This window comes from Chrysemys picta, chromosome 2 (genome assembly GCF_011386835.1).
Source record: "Chrysemys picta bellii isolate R12L10 chromosome 2, ASM1138683v2, whole genome shotgun sequence".
Classification (NCBI taxonomy): domain Eukaryota; kingdom Metazoa; phylum Chordata; order Testudines; family Emydidae; genus Chrysemys; species Chrysemys picta.
Genome location: NC_088792.1, coordinates 283790172 through 283811809, shown reverse-complemented (window position 1 = coordinate 283811809; position 21638 = coordinate 283790172). Strand labels below are relative to the sequence as shown.

The 21638-nt window shown below is 42.0% G+C and overlaps 1 protein-coding gene across 19 annotated transcripts in view; it reads left to right on the top strand.

The window, feature by feature from the left end:
- Positions 1-21638, top strand: part of TSNARE1 (t-SNARE domain containing 1) — a 702049-nt gene that overhangs the window by 42022 nt on the left and 638389 nt on the right. For 2 of the 19 annotated variants that reach the window (XM_065586317.1, XM_065586303.1), the window contains exon 2: positions 6929-7190. The exons of the other annotated variants lie outside the window; for them this stretch is intronic. The gene's annotated coding sequence lies outside the window, so the exon portion shown is untranslated. The remainder of the gene's footprint in view (positions 1-6928; positions 7191-21638) is intronic. 19 annotated transcript variants of the gene reach the window in all.

The following is a 21638-nucleotide window of genomic DNA, read 5'->3' as shown; positions in this document are numbered from 1 at the left end:
ACTTGATCACAGTCCATAAGTACCTAGGTGGGAAAGAAATATTTGATATTAAGCTCACCAGTCTAGCAGACAAGGTAAAACATGGTCCAATGGCTGGAAATTGAAGCTAGACACATTCAAATTGGAAATAAGGTGCAAATTTTAAGCAGTGAGAATAATTAACCATTGAAACAACTTACCGAGGTTCGTGGTGGATTGTCTATCATGGGCAATTTTTAAATTAAGATTGGATGTTTTTCTAAAAGATGTGCCCTAGTTCAAACAGGAATTAATGCAGGGAAGCCCTGTGGCCTCTGTTACACAGGAGGACGGATTAGATCACAGTCGTTCCCTTCTGGCCTTATAATCTGTGAATTGCTGAGTTTATAAGAGTTGAGAAGATGAAGTGTTAATGGGTACAATTCCATTTTTGCCTTATTTCTTGAAATGTTTTCATTTGATGCTACCTGAGAGAGAAGAAAGGAAGCTGAGGGAAGCAGAGCTGGCTGGAAAATTCATCCGACTGGACCACTAGCATGAATATTGACAAGAGGATAGGAAAGGAAAGTTCCTCCTCCTGGGTAGCTCGGCCTGAAATGCAGGCACCCAATTTATAGGCGGCAAAACATCCTCTGTGGTGATCCTGGTGGCGGGGGATTAGGGGGCTGGCAATTGCAACAGTTTAAGCACTTGAGGTCAAGCAGAACTATTCTTGTTACCAACTGGACAATCATCCAGCTTCAGTATTCATCTATTCTTACTTTGCCTCTGCAAAGGTTGGTCATGGATGGTGGACTGTGTGGCGTAGGGGAATTTGGGAATGAGATATGGAAACTTTGAACCTCTAGTTGATCAGTTTCACGTTTGCCTCAGGTGGATAGTAACCAGATGTTATTGTCCTCTGATTTCTGTCTGAAATGAGTTGACAGGTCTCAGTCCTGTTCACAGATGCTCACCTCACAAAATTACCGTCAAAAATTGGTGCCCAGTAGGCCAAAGCGTAAGCTGAACTGACCGCACACCTCTGATGTATCTCTATCCAGATCAGAGTGAGGCATGTGGCTTGGGCGTTGTAAGGGAAGCTTGCATTGGGGCTCCCAGAATGCTGACTAGGTGGGTAAAGAGAGAACACCAGAATCCATGGCTGTCACTCTTGTATCTTGCCTGAGTGAGCAATATATTAAAATATAGGTGGGATTGCTTGGAAAGTCATCGAAAGAATTTATAAGTAGATAAATGATGGCAGCAGTTTGTTATGTAGAACTGTGTGTGTGTATATTGGGTGAACTTCTACTTTTTAATCTGGTATGGTGCTGGGAGAAGTTTTCCTACTTTTTTTTAACCACATTAAGAAAATTTGTATAAGAGTGTTTAAAAGTTTGCCAAGATTTAAGACTAAAGAAATCCCTTTTGCATCTTCTAAATGGATGATTGAGCTTTCAGCGGTTACTTTCTCACTATGGAAATCTTTAAACCATTATACTTGTTTTCTTTAGCACTCATATTAAAAACAAAGTGAGTTGTTTCATCTTTCCGAAAGTGCTTTGTTCTGCCTGCTGTGTGCAAAAGCATTTTAATTGATCTTTCAGACAGTCTAGAAAAGAGGAGGGTGGGAGGAAAAGATATTTCACGCAGCACACAATTTTTGCTGGTTTTGTCTGAAAATAAGAAACCACTTCATCACCGTTTATGTATTTAGCCACACAGTTTATGCATGTAGTGTAATTATACTTTGTCAGCATACAAAAGTATTCGAAAAACACACACCTTGATCAATATTATCCAGCATATCACAGGATACTGTCATATCTGTCACAGTATAAACTAGCTCAGGGTGACTCAAGAGGTGGTTTTGTCATAAACTTAGTGTTGGTTATTACAGCCCTGATTGGTGCTATCACCATTCTTTTTGTGGTAATTTTTGGTATGGTGTAGTTCTTATTTTAGCTGAGGGAGAAAAACAGATAATTAAAAATACAATAAAAAATCCCCTCATTTGCCAGACTTAAGCAGACTAGTACCCCACCTCGACCTGTATTCTTTCTCCTTCAGAGTCCAATGCCAGGATGCATCAGAGGTAGATGTAAAACACCTTCTGCGCCCCCAGAAATGTGCAATACTATATTCCACAGGGGACATTTATTTAGGAAAGAAGTCTGGCAAAGTAGGAAATAGTTGTTGAGGTCTTCCTTGGCTGGTGAGTTTGCCACCATGCTTACATGAGACTTTGGCACTTCTTTTTAAGCTAAATCTTCTGAACCACTGTTAGATGAGGTCAAATAAAAGGCCTGAACCCCTTGTAGGAGTAGCCCATTTAGTATTTTGGATGTATCGAACAATACCTGTCTGAAACTTGGCATGCTCTGAAAGATTCTTCTTGAGAAGATTTCTGTCCACAAAACCTGTAGGTAACTTCCTTATATAGAGTTATGATTGGTAACTGTGTGAGAAAGATAGGGTATTGTAGCCTGATCTTTAGATTATGTAATTATTTATATTATTACATTGATTACTTAAGAATCCCCAGTTATTACTTTACAGGTTCTTGTCCCAAGATCAGACTCAGTACATTTGCACATCCATATACGCACAACATCCCTTGTAGAGCAATCTGAAATGTTAGCTGCCATCTTCCTCATCACCATCGCCTTCCCCATCATCACCTATGACCATCGTTCTGGCCCCTCCTAAGGATAACAACATCTTCCTATCAGCCCTAGGCTGGGATGCAACTTTCATAATATGATATGCTGACAACACTGTGTTTGATGCATATTCAATAGGGGAATTTCCCTTTTTCCTTATTTGCATATCCTTACCTTACTAATTTTGGAATGTCCTTCCCCTATAGGTTAGTACAGCAATGATCTTAATTTATCATATACGTCAATTCGTTACCATGGCACTCTTGTTGTTAGGTATCTGTGGATGTAGCTCATGTACCTCTTATGTATGTCAATTCGTTGCCAGGACACTCTTGTGGTTGGACTCATGTTCCGGTAGTCAGAAATTCCCCTTAAACACTCTATTTTCAGCTCCCCGTTACTTGGGGTTTCCACTGGACCGTGTATCTGTGCAAAGTTTATCTGTTCAGAGTTCATAAGCCTCGAGCCTTATGCTAACTTGCTGAAGCTAATGTCTTACAGGATACAGGCCTGTGGGTTTCTTGCATTACTGCTGAATATAATGCAAAGCAGAATATAATAAAAGCAAGCTAGCCCACGGGGCTACAGCATAAAACAAACCTTGGATAAGCAACTGCTCAACTAATTACCTGTATCACCCTTTTTAGGGTTCTTTTAATTTTGATTGCCACTTGGGTATCTCTCTTGTGCTAATTGGTTAGCAACTTTGGTGTTGTTAATACAACAGAGGAAGAACAATCCAAAGCTAGATGGGAGGGATAGCTCAGTGGTTTGAGCATTGGCCTGCTAAACCCAGGGTTGTGAGTTCAATCCTTGAGGGGGCCACTTAGGGATCTGGGGAAAAATCTGTACTTGGTCCTGCTAGCGGAGGCAGGGGGCTGGACTTGATGACCTTTCAAGGTCCCTTCCAGCTCTAGGAGATAGGATATCTCCATAACAGTTTGGTCAGTTACTTCTGTATCTGCCAGTTCACCAAAGTCATCTTCCCAATGGATTTCTAGCAGTCAACTCTTTCTAATCTACTTTCCCACAAATTATATTAACTGCAGGATCTGACTAACACTCCTATCTCACATAAACGCCTACATTTATGACAAATTATATAGACTGAGTACAGTGCAAGAAGCTCTCACACTTGGTCTCACTTTATGTCTGTATACACCTGGAACTTGAAAGACTATGAAATCATTACCGACAGTAGACAGTGTTCTACAAACTTAGCTAACAACAGTAATTTGTTTAGTTCTAAAGCCACTTTACAACAATCTCAATTGGAAGCTGTTACAAAACAAGGAAACAGACTAACTCTGTGACAGTCTTTAAAGCACATACATAAGCATGCACACTTCCTTACTAATTAGGCATCCACTTTCAGGAAGTGGTCAACTGATTGATTAGGGTCGTCACCCAAGAAAAAGTCTGGGTGTTACTCATCACCAGATCTTTGCTTTCAGCTCAGTTACTGTTCACGGCAGGAGTTGACACTGCAAACACAGCTGGAGCGAAGGAAGGACATAATAGTATTTTCCTGGTGCACCGTCAGGCAAACTGAATTGATAGAAAATAGACAGTCAAAGGTGCCTCTCCGAGATAGGGACTTGAAATCACCAGGAGGACTCCCAGATGGTCAGTCCAAGACCTCAGTCTTCTTCCAGGTGTCTCATAGACTTTAAGGTCAGAAAGGACTATCATGATCATCTAGTCTGACCTCCTGTGCATTGTAGACCACAGAACCTCATCCACCCACTCCAGTAATAGATCCATAACCTCTGGCTGAGTTACTGACATCCTGAAATCATGGTTTAAAAACTCCCAAGTTACAGAGAATCCACTATTTACACTAGTTTAAAACTGCAGGTGACCCGTGCCCCACGCTGGAGCAGAAGGCAAAAACCTCCCAGGGTCTCTGCCAATCTGACCGGAGGAAAAATTCCTTCCCAACCCCAAATATGGTAATCAGTTGGACCCTGAACATGTGGGCAAGACCCACCAGCCAGACACATGGGAAAGAATTCTCTGTAGCAACTCAGAGCCCTCCCCATCTAGTGTCCCATCACCGGCCATTGGAGATATTTGCTGCTAGCAGCTGCAGATCAGCTACATGCCATTGTAATAAATAATAATAATATATGGAGACATACCTATTTCATAGAACTGGAAAGGACCTTGAAAGATCATAGAGTCCAGCCCCCTGCCTTCACTAGCAGGACCAAGTACTGATTTTTGCCCCAGATCCCTAGGTGGCCTCCTCAAGGATTGAACTCACAACCCGGGGTTTAGCAGGCCAATGCTCAAACCATCTCCTCTATAAACGTATCAAGCTCAGTCTTGAAGCCAGTTATGTTTTCCCCCCACCTCTCTCCTTGGAAGTTAGGTTGTCTGCTCTCACCATCCAGTCAGGGAATGAGATGTCACCATTTGAGTTCTTGCAACTGGGGCTGATATTTTCCCATCTTCGTGCAACGCATCTTGTCACACCAGCTTGCATAAGATAAATTAGGCCATACCTGTTGGTGCAACCATCTTGGGGCATAGCAAACCAGCCACTGTGCAAGTTCTGGTCAGCAACTTACCTCTCCAAGTTGCTTTCAGTGGGCCTCCACTGGGGTGCATCCCTTGGCCAAATTTGCAGTTCTTCTTGCTCAAGTTGCCGTTTCTCCTTCCAAACTCCTGCTAGCTGCTGAAATGTCTAGTTTAAAATTCATATAATTTATACAAAGTCCCTCCCTCTTTAAATTTCTTTTAACAATCCTTCATACAACGCAAAATCACTTCAAGAACTGTTGTTATCCAGCAGGCTGAAACATTCCAGGTATTTTCCATTCCTGGTCTCCTTGTTTTAACAACAATGGTGGGACCTTGGTGTGTATGGCTGAGCTGAATCTGGGCATTATTGCTCAGTTACATTTCTGATTATTTCACTCTGTGATCAGGTGTCCTTGTAAACACAGTATTTGGTTTAAGTTCCTTTTATTGACTGCTTCTTTTGGCACAGGTGTATTTCACTAACTTGATGACATAAGCATGCTTGATTGCAGATATTAGCCTTACTCCTTCACTTGACTAAACTAAAAGAAATCAATATGAACACAGCCCCTTTTTCCCCCTCAACAAGATTTCCCAAGAGGTAAACCCCATCATTAAAGTTTACAATATTTTGCCCAAAGTTATATCACTTATACTCAACTTCCCTTTTATACATATAACTTCATTTAATCATTATATTTCATCAAGTTCCCTATGTGCCTGCTGTATCTGACACATCATATAATACCTTAGTGTTTGATAGAATTTAATTTTTCACAGCCAGGGAAAAAAGGGGTGCCTCTTTAGCTGCACAGGCAGTACACTCTGAATTTCCTGACTGTTGAAGTATCAGAGGGGGAGCCGTGTTAGTCTGGATCTGTAAAAGCAGCAAAGAGTCCTGTGGCACCTTATAGACTAACAGACGTATAGGAACATGAGCTTTCGTGGGTGAATACCCACATCTTCGGATGCATGGCTCATGCTCCTATACATCTGTTAGTCTATAAGGTGCCACAGGACTCTTTGCTGACTATTGAAGAAATTTAGCTGTTAGACCTTGATTTTTTTTTTCTCTCAGCCCTCTGTCCTGTCTTTTCTAAACAGCTTTGACACCTTGGAAATTCTTGAATAGCAATAATTCATAATTTTGGGGCCTTAATTTCTACATTGGCTCCTCCTTCTCTATTCTAAGGAATAACACAATAATGAAAACCATGGAACTGTCAAGAGGCCAGTTAGACATCATCGCTTGACTTGCTTATTGATGCATCCCATCCTCATTTTCCATTCTGTTTAGGTTGGAGACAGGGACCTTGCATTTTACTCAGCTGTAAAGCAACGTGGCAAACTTTTGGTTCTATAGATTGAATAAATAATAGTTACAGATATCCTTGTATTACTGTTTTAAAAACAACACCACTTGCAAGGGGAAAAAAAGTCCATTGAGATGGAAACATCTAGTTTCTTCTAAGGGTATGTCCTGGGATAGAAAGAGATCTGGCTTATTGCAAGAGAAGGGTGGAGTCTTAGAGGACTAGGTAGTAGAAACTCTGATATCCTAAACCTGATTCTGACATGGTGTGTCTTTGTGGTCGTGTGTTAAATCACTGAACATTTTCTTGCCATTAAAATGGAGGTGACAATAGTCAGCTGCCTCACAGGGATTAAAGAGGATTAATTAAATGTTTGTAAAGTGCTTTGAAGATTGAAAGCATTCTAAGAAAATTACAGCAGAATTATATCCTAATATTAGAAACTGCCTTCCATTCCATGCACAGCAACCGCTTCAGTCGTATGGAACTTTCACACCTTTATCTCTGAATGTGTGCGACTCTCCACTTCACCGGATCCAAAAGCTACCATATATTGATTCAGTGAACTGACTGCCAGATGCCATTGCAACTTCTTCTGGTGTACGAGTGTATTTTGGATAATGCAATACAACTGTATTTTGCATAGTCCCTTCCACACATATTAGTTTGATGGAAGAAGAGGCAATGAGAAGGTTCAGGCAGGTAGAGCAGACAACCATCTGATACGGTAAGAGATGTCTGTTATTTGGCGCCATAATGCCCTGTGACCCGTGCCCAGTCAGGAGCTACTTGGAAGCACTGGATCAGATAACATTTTCCAATTGGTTGTTAAACGACTGCTCACACCCTGAGATACGAACTCTGATATTACTTTAGAAAAGCATGCGCTTGTGTTTTTCATATCATTGTCCTTTATTTTCTTGAATTGCATGTGAGTCCTTCTAATGGCAGAACAGGGTGATGTTTGAAAGGGTAATAATGTTCCAGGAAGGTTCTTGTACCAGCTAGGGAGGGAAAGTCCATGAACTAACTAGTGGTAACTTAATGGAGGCTTTTGAAAACAAGAAGATAGGTTTGAAGGGCAGACTGTATTGTATAGCAGCATTTAGAAATGTCCTTAGAAGTCTCTAACACTCTAGGAGAACATTTATTTTTCCTGATATGAAGTGTGGCATATTTTATTCCTCCCCTTAAAGTTCCCGCCGTAGAGTTTCAATGGACTTCATGTGCCAAGTACTTTTCGTTTAGAGTATTGATTTGAATCTATGATTAATCCTGCTCCATCTGGAAAGCAGTGGGTTTATTTGCAGAGCATGTTTGAGAAGATATGTCTGACATGTTACCAAGCTTTTCAAGAGGAAGTGGGTGAGGCCTCAGCCAGAGGTTTGTGTGAGCTTGTAATATTGATGCTCCTGGATGAGATGAGTGGGTGAGATTTAAGTTTAGTTTTCCTTTCCATCTATCCCTTTAATCTTAATGGCTGGTATTCTCCCTACCTCTTCTTAAGAAGTTGCTCCTAACTTTAGCTGCTTTTTTTTTTTTTTTTTTTAAAGTGACACTTCTATTAAGAAATCAGAGCTTCAGTACAGCAAGTTCCTTAATTATGTGTGCAAGAGTAGTACCAATGGGACATTGGGACCTAGGACTAGATGGGACCTCGTGGGTCATTGAGTCCAGTCTGCTGCTATCACAGGCAACCCCTTGGTTGCACTGACTTCAGTGGGAGTCAATGAGGGTGGGAGTACAGAGTCTCTTTCTGTTGGACAATAATAGTCACCAAAAGGTTAGTCTCAAAGCCTCTTCCTTTCTTATGTCACCATTAAATTAATAATGTATAATAATATATGGAGATATCCTATTGCCTAGAACTGGAAGGGACCCTGAAAGGTCATTGAGTCCAGCCCCCTGCCTTCACTAGCAGGACCAAGTACTGATTTTGCCCCAGATCCCTAAGTGGCTCCCTCAAGGATTGTACTCACAACCCTGGGTTTAAGCAGGCCAATGCTCAAACCACTGAGCTATCCCTCCCCCCTGGTAACAACCTGCACCCCTCGATGGGAGTTCTGGGAGCTCTTGGAGTCAAGTTCTCAGATAAAACTAGAAACCAAAGGAGCAGACTCTTTTACCATGTAGTCCAGTATCTCAAATACAGAGAAGTTTTTTATGGGGAGATGTGCTGGCCTCTGGGGTTTTACATGGAGGAGCAGTGCTGATGACACATCTTGTTCTCATGAATCTGCATGAAGGCTGAAAATGTGATTGGCTTTTTTTCATGTTGCATTTGAGTATTTCATATTGTAGTTCAGCAGACATGGTGTTAACTCTAGAAAGGGAGGGGGCAATGGATTCTCAGGTATCAGCTAGTAGGCAAGTGAACAGTAAAGTATTTACAGGCTCTGAAATGATGGAACTATGGTTGGGGTTAAATATCTTTGAATCCTTCTAAAATGTCATAGAGTCATAGGGTTCAAGGCCAGAAGAGACCAATAAATCATCTTGTCTGACCTCCTGTATATCACAGCCTACTCTTACCACCCAGCACCTGCACACTAACCCAGCAACCAAAATGAAATCAAAGTATTACAACCCGCAGGAGACTCTAGACTATAATGTGCCACATGTAGAGAATAGAGGGGCTGAGGTGCATTGGGGCCCAAAGCAAACATGTATAAGGTTGTATCCTCCCTTAATATGGTTGCTTTGTTGGAATCATTAGCTTTCTCCAGATGCTCTTTACATGGAGATGCATCATTATGTGAACCAAGGAGCTGGTGGTCTTTTTTGTTGTACAGCTCTGGTGCGACCACCCTTGAAATATAGTGTACAGTTCTTGGGCTCTCAATACCAAAAAAATGTCAGACAATTCACTGAAGAGCGGCAAAAAGCCTTAAAGGACTCTGAGGAATGACGTAGGGATGGCAGGTCTGTTAGTTCCTCCTAAGAAGTCCATGGGATCTTCATCTGGGGATCTGTAGTTGAGTAAGTAGGAGTTCTTGGCTTCTTCTGTCCTTTACTTTGTAGATAAAAATATTTTTGGTGCCTTTCTATTGTCTTCAGTTTATCGATATCTTTATTACCATCTGGTAGTCTAAATGGAATGCAGTGCTCTAGCAATGTTCTCAGTGGTTGTGTTAGCAGTACATACTGTAGTAAATTATGGATCTTTTCATGCAAGTGAATTTAGTGCTGAAAGAAAGTCCCAGATGGTCATTCTTCAAGGCTGAAATCTAGAGCTAGCACTGCTTGAAGAATGGGGACAGGGGAATTCTGAATCTTTTGTTGTTGGAAAATTCAAAACTTTTTGACCAGCTGTATTCACAGAATAGGAACATCATAGAAAGTTACCTCAGCATGGGAAAGATGCCTCGCACTGCTCAGACAATGTGCTCCAACCCCAGCCTGGAAAGACCATCTCTAGAATGAGAGTTTTCATACCCATTCTTTCCCTTGGCCTTTGATGAGAATTTCAACAAAGGTGCCAGTTAATGATGATTGCAGTGATGTGTGATCTGGACACTTGTCTGCTAGACTGATGCTAACTGTACGCTTGTCATCACCAGACATTGAACTGTGTTTAGTCTCTCCTGATCAGGGATGGACATGAATTGATGACCTAGAGGTGAATGATTACGTATTATGTTACTAATTCCCTGCACAGTGTGTTCTTCCAACCTCTGAGGTTTGCACTTCAGTTAATGGTAAAGGCCCAAGCTCTTAAAGGCCATACCGGCAAGATCTGTTTGCGTGACTGTCGTTAACATCTTTGACGGGTTTGGATGCAGTAGAGGAAATGGATCGAGGGCATGGCTCTATAAAATAAAATTAGCTCTGGTCATTGATTATATATCCCTTTCTAGAGAGATATATATAAATCTTTTTTAAGCTTCACCATTTCCACGTCACCTGCAGTGACTGGAAGGAGCTCATCAGCTATTGGGACTAGCTGGAGGGGAGGAGAAAGCAGTCATTGGTTAACTTCAGCTAATGACTGAAGTCCAATGACTTTCAACATCTGCTGCCCTATTCTGGAATGGGAAATGAGCAGGGTATGTCCTTCCCCATGGCTGCCAGTTGCAGAAGAAATGAAGAAATTCTACCACTCCGTATCTCCCGACAATTCATTAATGTTTGTAACATTTCAAGTTTCCTTTTTGCATACGTATCTTTTTCAGTTCTGGTGAAACAGCTAAGCGACTGTAAATTCTTGTGGTTTGGTAAATGTCACAAGCACAGTTCAGCTTGTAAGATTCTTGTAAGATTCCTTCATAAACATTTAAAAGAACAATTAATCAAATGCAGTGCTATGTGCTAAAGGTCTGCTGCTGAACCTGGTCTGTGTAACAGAATGCTCCAAATTATCTGTTGGATGGAGGTTGTGATCCAATTTCCTCTCTGCATTTGGGAGGTTGGGACAGGGTGAAAAAGAACAAAACAAAACAAACAAACAAAAACCCTGCTTCAAATCAGCCTGGAGGCAGTCGTGCTATAAGAGACTGAAAATTATTTTTTGAACAGAAAGTCCGAAAATAAATCCTAAATTGCCTCCATAATGGTGGAATGAGCATGCAACTGGCAGGCATGCAGAAGGACACCTGATTCCAACCACTTTCAACATCTACTACCATATTCTGGAACATGGGTTGAGCAGGCTGTGTCCTTCCCAATGCTTGTCAGTTAACAAAGGAGGTCTTCAATACATGGTAAGCTGTTTGCTGGTAGTAAAGCTCTCTCCTGGCCTTTTTCAGCACCTCTTTAGAGTGCGAACTTCAAGAAATTTTGGCTCTTCCATTGTTGTTGTTGTTGTTGTTGTTTTTTTGGAGGCTATTTGGCTGAGTTATCAGAGAACATGAACAGAGATTTACTTCTTCCACGCCTTTCCAAATACATGGGCATCCTCTGGTCTGAACATTTACTCCTGCTCATTCCACCACAATGGAGGCAGTTTAGGATTTATTTTGGGGCTTTCTGTTGTTCAAAAAAATAATTTACAGTCTCTTATAGCACGGCTGCCTCTGGATTGATTTGAAACTAGTTTTCTTTTTTTTTCTTTTTCACCCCCTTCTACCGCCCCAAATGCAGAGAGGAAATTGGATCACAACCTCCATCCAACAGATAATTTGGGGCATTCTGTTACACAACCAGGCTCAGCGGCAGACCTTTAGCACATAGCACTGAATTTGATTAATTGTCCTTTTAAATGTTTATGAAAGAATCTTTCAAGAACAGCTGAACTGTGCTTGTGACATTTACCAATCCGCAAGAATTTACAGTTGCTTAGTTGTTTCACCAGAACGGTAAAAGATAAGTTTGCAGAAAGGCAACTTGAAATGTTATGAAAATTAGTCAATTGTCGGGAGGAATGGAGAGGTAGAATTTCCTATCTGATGTAAACTACGTTTTTACTCCCGTCTCAAGTACATCAGCAGCTACACAAACTTTTGCCTGTAATAACCACTTACTCATCCCACCTAAGTTTGCTAGCAGAGAAGATGACAGCTTTTTTTTTTTTTTTAAGCATTGAAGTGATAATGCAGGCAAGAGTAACTCAAATGTGCAGCCTGACTTTGTATTCCTCAGTCTCAATACTTATTTAGTATCTGTAGTCTAGGAAGGATTGGATTTTTATTGGTAAATGTCAGTAAACGTCGATTTCACCTTACACACACTGACCAAATATCTATAATAATTGAAATGTATAGATAGGTAAAGTAAGAAAAATGCTGCTTGAGAACTTATTAGCATTTGATTTAAGGATATTTACTTTGTATATTTTGACATGTGATGTTGACAATTTGTGTTTTAACAGTTAAGCTTTAACTTTTTGAATCTCAATGTCTACTGTCATTAAATAATTTTTGTCTGACCTCCCTCCATAATTTCCCGGAACTGTGAAAATTTAAATAGATAAAAATAAAAAAAATGCTTAAAAGTGAACATCAATATTATCTATCAAAATTATAAAAAAAAGTCGAATTCTGCCAAGCCTAAAGATATGTACTTAACAAATCATATGGGCAAATGTCTCAAGCACAAAACATTGTCATTATAATAAAATATAGAATTGTAGTTACATAGGGTGATCAGGAGTGGATTGGCGTCTTACTTTCTCTGTGTGGGACAGTGAGATTTGTAATTATGAGGACATAGGAATTGTCAGACTGGATCAGACCCAAGGTCCATCTAGTCCAGTATCCTGTCTCTGGCGGGGGCCAGCACCAGATGTTTCAGAAGAAGATGCAAGAATCCCACTGTAGGTAGATGAGGGATAATCTGCTGTCCACATGAGGTCTCATCCACTTCTCTAATAGTTGGAAACTGGCTTGAGCCCTGAAACACAAGGTTTAATATTCCTTCCAACATTTGTTACAATTAATTACAATTCTGGATATTCTTTAAGTAGATGGAACAGTCCAGTCCCGTTTCGAATCCTGTTAAGGTCTTGGCTTCAACAGTGTCCTGTGGCATTGAGTTCCACAGTTTAATAACAGTTGTGCAAAAAAGTATTTCCTTTTATTGGTTTTGATTTTCTCACCTTTTAATTAAATTGAGTGTTCCCTTGTTCTTGTCTTATTAGACTTCTCCCATGTCCCCTCTCAATCATCTTCTCTCTAAGATAACAATCCTAATGTTTTCCATATCTCTTCAATGGAGTTTATTTTTCCAGGCCCTTGATCATTCTTACCACTCTTCTCTGGACCCCTCGCCCCCTAGTTCTGCAATATCCTTTTTGAGGTGGGGTGACATGTACTGCACACAGTATTCCAGCTGAGGCCACCCCATTGATTTATATAAAGGCATCAGAATATTGTCTGCATTATTCACAGTCTCATTCCTAGTGCATCCAAACATCTTGACAGCACCTACATGTTCGGCAGAGGTCTTTCTATGAGTTGCTTATAGTGACGCCTAGGTCCCTTCCTTAAGTTTAATTTAGACCCTGTAAGGAGTAGAAGTGATTTGTTCCCTCCCATCCCCAGGTACAGTACTTTGCATTTATTGACAGTGAATTTTTTTGCCATCATCTTGCCCATTCTCCTAGCTTATTTAGGTCTCTCTAAAATCCCTCACTGTCTTTTTAGGTTCAGACTAACCTAAATAACTTTGTCATCTGCAAATGTTGCTATCTCACTACTCTCCCCCATCTCCGGTTCATTAATAAATACATTAAATAACACGGGACCTAGAACAGACCCATGCTGTTGATATTTTGCCATGATGACAATTGACCATTTCATCCTACTTTTTGCTTTCTGTCTCTGAGCAAGGTTTTGTCCATAATAATACTTTGCGTCTTGCCCCATAACTACTTAGCTTTTTTAATAGCTTCTTGATGCCAGGCCTTTTGAAAGTATAAATAAATTATCAACTGGTTCTCCTTTATCCACTGCTTTGACGTGTCCAAAGAATTCTGAGACTAGTGAGTAGAAATTAAAATTAATTGTCAGCATCCCCTCCATGCTTTAAATTAAAGGAAAAAAGAAAAACAAAACCTTGCTGTCCGCTAACGGAGGCGTAATGAACCGGTGGCTAAAGTATATGAGCCTGTGTAAGGAACTTGGATTCTAATCCCAGCTTTGATTCTGACTTTGTCTTTGACCTTGGTCAAGTCATGTAACGCTAGTCTCAGTTTCTTCACCTGTAGAATGTAAATAGTGCTTACCTGCTTCACAAGGGCATTCAACATTAATCAGAAGATACTCACAGATCCTCTGATGGAAGATGCGATAGGCCAGTGGTCCCCAAACTTTTCAAAGTCATGCTTCCCCTTGCCCCTCTCCGCTCCCCCTGTGCCACTGGGAGTGGGCTGTAGCTCCTGGGGAGTGGGGGATGTGAATAGGGGCTGAGGCTGGGGCCGCAGCTTGGGGGGTGGATCTGGGGCCGGGAATGGAGTCACAGTCAGGGGCCGAGTCTGGGGGTAGGGCGAGTGTGGAGCCGCTGCCAGGCCACTGTCAGGGGATGAGTCTGGGGGTAGGACTGGGAGCTGGGGCCACGGCTGGGCTGGATGGCGCTGCCTCCCCACCCCCAATGGAGACTGGCCTGGGCCCAGCTGTGCCCCCCCAAACTTTCCTCCATGCCCCCATCAGGGGGGTGCGCCCCACAATTTGGTGACTTCATCTATAGGATGACCAGTTATTACCCTCAAACTATATTAACTGTACGCCTGCTTCATGGTGTTCTGGCTTTTTCCAACCTTGCAATATTCACTTGTATAGACCTAAAGAGTGACATTTTTTCCAAAGCCACGTAGGGGATGTAGATGCACAACTTCCACTGAAATTTGTACCATAATAGAGGATGTATTCAAAGGTACAAATAAGGGTTAGGCACCTAACCTCCATCTGTGCCTTAGAAAACCTCTCCCTGGGTCTGAATCCCCTAGACGGCTTTAAAAATCACTGCTAACAGGTATTTATAATAGATGATTTGCAGTATATGACAGTCTGTTATCCTGCATATGTTAGTGCATGATGATTTCACTTGTACATGTTTATTTCCTCTTCAAATTGTAGCTGTGGTCAGAGAATGGTGTAAGTCCTTACTCAGTGTAACTTGACTCACATCTGCTCACTTCACAACACAAAAACATGTTTTCTTACTAGTTAGCTCTGCAGAGCCACTACCATTGTGGGCGAGTGACCTGAAGTCTATTTTGCTCATGTGTCACTCACAGAATTGTCAGCTGAGTTCCAACCTTCAAATCTTTGCTACTGGTAATGATTTAAGGGAAAAGGGAATTCTTGTGAAAAGTTTTCCGCTGTTGCTAGCTGCGGTTTGCATCCACTAGTGTTTTTATCAGAGCACATCTCATTGGCATGGTGCTTAAAATGCATGGGACAGCTTGTCTACAGGAAGGTATCATTTCTAAAAGCAGACCCAGTGTTAATGGTGGGCAGTGTTTGTAAAATTTCCTTGGTGCAGGTGAGGCTTAAAAGGCTGGGCTGCATGGTCAGATCTTAGATGGAGTTTGTAGATCTAGCAGTTAGAAAAAAAAAATCTTTTGAGTTGTAACCAGAGCTTGGTATTTGAACAATCCTTTACACTTCTCTCATGCCTTTTATTCAGGGATCTCAAAGCACTTCATTCAGCCTCCCAGGTAGGGAAATACGGAGAAAGAATAATTTATAGAACCTCATGGAGTGATGTCATTTTGTTAACATGTAACCACATTTTAAGTATTCAATAAAATATAGTTCCTGGATTAACGGAGAAGATTGTCATTGCATTGGGTCCCTTGTGGTTTTGTGCGAAGTCCTGCTGCTGTGTGAGATAAATAAATCATTATAGCTGCATTCTTAATACCTGAGTATTATGAGTAGTGTTGCACAGAGCTTTATTTGGAAAGTTTGATGAATTTTCAGCTTAGTGTACACACTGCAGAAGTCTTGATTTTTTTGTAATGGTCTTAAAATCTGTAGATACATTTTTCCCTTTGCTTCCCATAAACTGCAGAATGAAAGCTTTGTTTCTAGGGGCTGTCTTTTACTTATTTGTGTGTTCAGGGCTAGCACAGTTTGGCTGACAGATGTGCCTTGTTGAATAGGAGAGGTTAGAGGTCATCCAGGGTCTGCATGGTAGAGGCTCCCCAACAAATAATAATAATGGAGATATCCTATCTTCTAGAACTGGAAGGGACCTTGAAAGGTCATTGAGTCCAGCCCCCTGCCTTCACTAGCAGGACCAAGTACTGATTTTGCCCCAGATCCCTAAGGGGCCCCCTCAAGGATTGAACTCACAAGCCTGGGTTTAGCAGGCCAATGCTCAAACCACTGAGCTATCCCTCCCCCCATAAAGCCACTCCCTCCCCTCCCCCCCCCCAACTGTTCCATACTTCTCCCACCCAAACCCAACCACCCTCCAGGTTCACTCCCAGGCTCCAGCCCAGCAGTTACTTCCCTCTCCCTCAGCTCCTCCCTTACCCCTGACTCCCCCAAGAAGCAGTGCGGGAAATCTGTTTCTGTATTGAATCATTACTCTGAGTTCTGTATTAATATGCCTAGTAAATAATCTATTGGTCAAAAAACATTTTCTGAATCTTTTTTGTCCTCTGTTTTGTTACAGACATACTTGCTGATAGGTATTTTTGAAATAAATTACCAAAATAATTGAAATTGGCATGATTATATTGTGTTATTTTGACAAATAAAATATGCAGAATTTTGGGGAATTTTAAAATATGCACAGAGTTTTTAATATTTTGGCGCAGAATTCCCCCAGGAGTAAAGTTCTTCCATAATTGTTCATCACAGGATTTCTTGTACTGCTGTCTGAATGAGATAGTACTGTCCACTGTCCGACGAGATACTGGAGTAGATGGTCCGCTCAGATACTGTATGGCAATTCCTGTGATCCAAAGTTAACTGGAAACAACTTGATTCATCCACTGCTTGTTTATCTTAACATCATGATGGCTGATAATGTAAACTGAGATTTTCAGCTTGACCTAGTTCATTAGCAGGATAAGTTTAAAGTGATAAACACAAGTGATTTTTACTAATCCTAGCGGGTTTCTGGTGTTGATAGACTTGAATGACAGCTGGCAAGGTACTGAGTATAGTGGGAAGGACCTCACTGAATTTATTAATGTAGAATGCAGTGAATAGAAGGATGTTGCAAAAATGCCTAGACCAGAGGTTTTCAATCTGTGCGGTGCACCGCGCTGTGGGGTGTGGAGAAATGTTTGGGGTGGCGTGGCTGGAGCCCAGACCAGCCCCTACAGGGGGCGGACAGGGAGCGCTGCCCACTTCCTCTCCTGGCCCCAGCCTTGGCTGCTTGCCTGCACCAAGGGGTGCCGTCTGCCTGCCCCGTGCCTGGGGATCTGCTCCTGGCTGCGGTTTCCAGCCCCATGTCTATGTTCCCTCTAATTTTTTCCATCCATGTGCGGAATAAATTTTATTATGTGCACCGAGATATGTGCAGATGTGCGCCACCAGTAGAAACAAAAAACCTAGATCTAATATATATTTTTAAAAAGTTATCATAGGGATAATTACTCCAGCCAGGACAGGTTAGGCATTTTAGAACTCACAACTCAAAGAAGTAAATGTAAGTGTAAGAGAGAAATAAAAATTATGAAATGCAGAGACCAGTCAAAACACAAAATACACTTTGAAAGAATAAAATTACAGAGAATATATGACAGGTTTCAGAGTAGCAGCCGTGTTAGCCTGTATCCGCAAAAAGAACAGGAGTACTTGTGGCACTGGGCTGTAGTCCACGAAAGCTTATGCTCTAATAAATTTGTTAGTCTCTAAGGTGCCACAAGTACTCCTGTTCTTTTTTTAGAGAATATATGTGCATTGCAGGAAGTACCAAGAAGTAACAACAATAATACAAGTATGTGTTGGGAGGTGAGAGTGAAAGAGAGAGTGTGTGTGTGTGTGTGTGTGTGTGTGTGAGAGAGAGAGACACACACACACACACACACAGAGTTTCTGTGTGTATGACACAGAGACCTTGTTAGCTTACAGGGAACACAAGCCTGGGGTCCCGCCTGCCTGCCCTGCATAATGCGTAAGTTCAAGGAGGTGAGGTACTTACATAAAATGGGTGAGGTAATTTTTTTTTCAGACTCACTGAGCAATCATAGTCAAAATCAGGCCAAAGTGCTGTCTAAATATGGGTTTCATTGCTTTAACTTTAGGCACTCAGGTTTTTTTGGCCACCTTGTTATTAGCAGTAGGCGACTTGCCTTGCAGAGGTTGGGTGAATGGGAAGGTTGCTTGTTGGAGATGGAGGGGGCCTGTTTGGTTATCTAGTCCATCTCTGGCCAATGCAAGATTGTTCCTGACCACATATTTGTTAGTGCTTGCACTGTATTCATTGGCTATTGTCTGTTGGTTTCCAAAAATTCCTCTCCTTCCCAGTCTGATCAGCCAAACTCCCAGTAGCCGCAGGTTCTGGGTCTATAAGAAGATGCAGTGATAGAGTTCCCTTTTTTCTCTTGCCAGACTAGTAGAACAGCAGTGTCTTAATACATGTATTTCCCCCCCTTTTTTCCCTTGTTGAAGGAAAATAGCAACAGGGGAGTTTCCTGAAAGAGAGCAGCACTAAAGAGAATTGATTTTGCAGTTTCCTAGTCATTATAAACCTAATGTTCCAGCTACTGCTCTGAACCCCACTGAGTAGAACAGAACCACAGGCAAACTTTATTTGCACAAGGGTTAATTATTGCAGTCCATCATTTATGAATCATGGCAGACGAGCATGGCACTATAGAAACAAAGACAGACAGGTACCCTGAAGAGCTGAGAAACAAAAGTCCCCTAGTGGATTTGACTCTCCAGTGTATTGGTTCCGTTGTAATTGTTTTGTGTACACGATTTCCAGAAAGCAGCACCTCCTGCTGTCAGCTTGGAGTTGAAAGACTGTCCAGTTTTGGAAAGGATCCCATGAGTGAGTGCTGTATCTGGGACACTTGGAGTAATTAGATAGGGAATGAGTTGAGTGGCAGCATATTTTACGGTCTGTTTGTCTCCTACAATGGCTCTTTTTTAAACATGACGTGACTAAAAGTCCTGCAACATATTTGTAAATGTTTTTTCTGGGTGGTATGGGGGAGATTCCCTGAAGGGTGACCTGGAATTCTTCCTCATCTCAGCGTTTCCACTTTCCACTCCGCTCTCCCTCTGGCTTAAGAAAGCTGGAGAGGGAAAGTGTTGCCTATGGCTGGTAGTGGATGTGTGGAGCCTTCTACCATTAGGGCACCAGCGCAAATCTTGATAGGGATCGAAAGTTATCATCTGATGGCTGTTTGTTCCATTATTTTATTTTTGTCATTATTAACATACATAAACTGAGAAAATATAATCATTTGGATTATACAGATGTTTGTCCTCCTTAATATTAACCTAATAAATTCACATTTATAACACACAGTGTCCAAATGAAAATAGCTACTTCATCCTCCCCACCTTGATGCTACTTCATTGTTATACCCATGTCTTAGGCTAGGTCTATACTACCCGCCTGAATCGGCGGGTAGAAATCGACCTCTCGGGGATCGATTTATCGCGTCCCGTTGGGACGCGACAATCGATCCCCGAATCGGCGCTCTTACTCCACCAGCGGAGGTGGTAGTAAGCGCCGCCGACAGAAAGCCGCAGAAGTCGATTTTGCCGCCGTCCTCACAGCGGGGTAAGTCGGCTGCGATACGTCGAATTCAGCTACGCTATTCACGTAGCTGAATTTGCGTATCTTAAATCGACTCCCCCCTGTAGTGTAGATGTACCCTTAGAGGTTTCAGAGTAGCAGCCGTGTTAGTCTGTATCCGCAAAAAGAACAGGAGTACTTGTGGCACCTTAGAGACTAACAGATTTATTAGAGCATAAGCTTTCGTGGACTACAGCCCACTTCTTCGGTTGCATGAAGTGAAAAATCTGACATCAGGAATCGGAACATTCAAAAACCAGTAGGAGAACACTTCAGTCTCTATGGTCACTCAATAACAGACCTCAAAGTGGCAATTCTTCAACAAAAGAAGTGGGCTGTAGTCCACGAAAGCTTATGCTCTAATAAATTTGTTAGTCTCTAAGGTGCCACAAGTACTCCTGTTCTTTTTGCATGTCTTAGAGCTTTCCCTGTATAAATCATGTAAATCCTCACCAGCTGCTATATCGGTCTCTTTTTATGGGACTACCTACTGTGTTTGCGTCTGCTTATTCCCTAGTATTTTTAAAGGATCCATTTGTTTGTTTATTTTGCTGCTCGTCTTCACTTTCAAGGCTTTTCCCAGTCAATCCTCACCTTTCCTACCATCTCTCATCCACTGTTGAGCTGTCGATCCTCGCCTCTGAGCAGCCTGTCTTGTGAGCCTCTATTTCCCATATTTTAAATTTTCAAGCAAGGACCTTTATATTTTCTCCCTTGCTGCCCCATGTGCTTCAAAGGAGCTCCCTGTAAACACCCACAAAACGAACTCATTATCTTCCTTCCCTTCTTAAAACTCTCCGGGATGCCTACCAAAAAACTTGACAACGGTTGGGCTGCTGGCTGCTGTGATCAATATTCTGATCAATATTGTCTCACTGTTTCCTTGCTGTCCCCCCATTGGTCTTTCTGTATCCATCTGTTGTCCTTTGTGAGCTCTTTGGGGCAGGGACTGTCACATGGTAAAAGGCTTTTTGATTATTTCATTGGAGATGCAGGTTACACTTAAGGGATGATGGTGACCAGGCTCCAAGCATCTTTGCATTTGTTTGTCTCCGGCCTTCTCGTAGGGCTACCGCTCTACAAACTCTTCCCACGACTTTTCAAATATAGTCAAAGGCAAACTGTTTGCTTCTTTCAGAAATCACGGCTGTGTTTGTGTGGTGCTGAGGAGGCCACTCAAAAACAATATACAGTACTGCTGCTGGCAACTGACCTCAAATCAGATCACCCATGTTTCAGCTGTGTTATTGGATTGGCGGGCTGGCGCTCTGGTTACATCCATGGTGTAAGTGAATTAGGCCCCCAGGATCCTGTTTTTATTACTGTTTTATGTGGCATGAGCTTGTTTTTCTCACTTTTGCACACAAACTTGTTTGCACTGTTGTTCCCTATAGAATAAATTACTACGTTTTAGAAAAGTGAAGTGCGCCCTTCTAAGTGAGAGGGGAAATTACTGACACGTGAGGCACGAAATGTGAACATGCAGCAGTTTGCAAACAACCCCCGCCTCGCAGCCCTGCTGCGCCATCTCGAAACCAAACACAAGCAGAGGGCCAAAGTCTTCCCTGGTGTAACGCCATTGGTGGGGACCAAATTCTTCCCTGGTGTAACACCATTGGGAACACTGGGAAACAGTGGAGTTACACCAAGGATGGATGTAGCTTGTTCTTTGTATTCTAGTAGCTCCTAGGGGGCCCAGCTGAGACCAGGGCCCCGTGATGCTAAGCACTGAACATACTGGGAGTGACAAAAAGAACTTACAGTTTAACTGGGGAGAAGGGAAGTAGTGTTATGCCTGTTTTACAGATGGGGAGCTGAGACATAGAGCAGTCAAATGACTTGTCCAAGGTCACGCAGGGAATCTGTGGCAGAGGTGAGAAATGAACCAGATCTTCAGAGTTCCAGTCAGTACCTTAACCATAAAAATGTCCTTTCTCTTCACCTGTATCTGATTCAGTGGGATTGGGCACACAGATGGACCATACTCTGCCTTTTGAAGTGTCCTTTGTTTATTTTTGGAATCTCT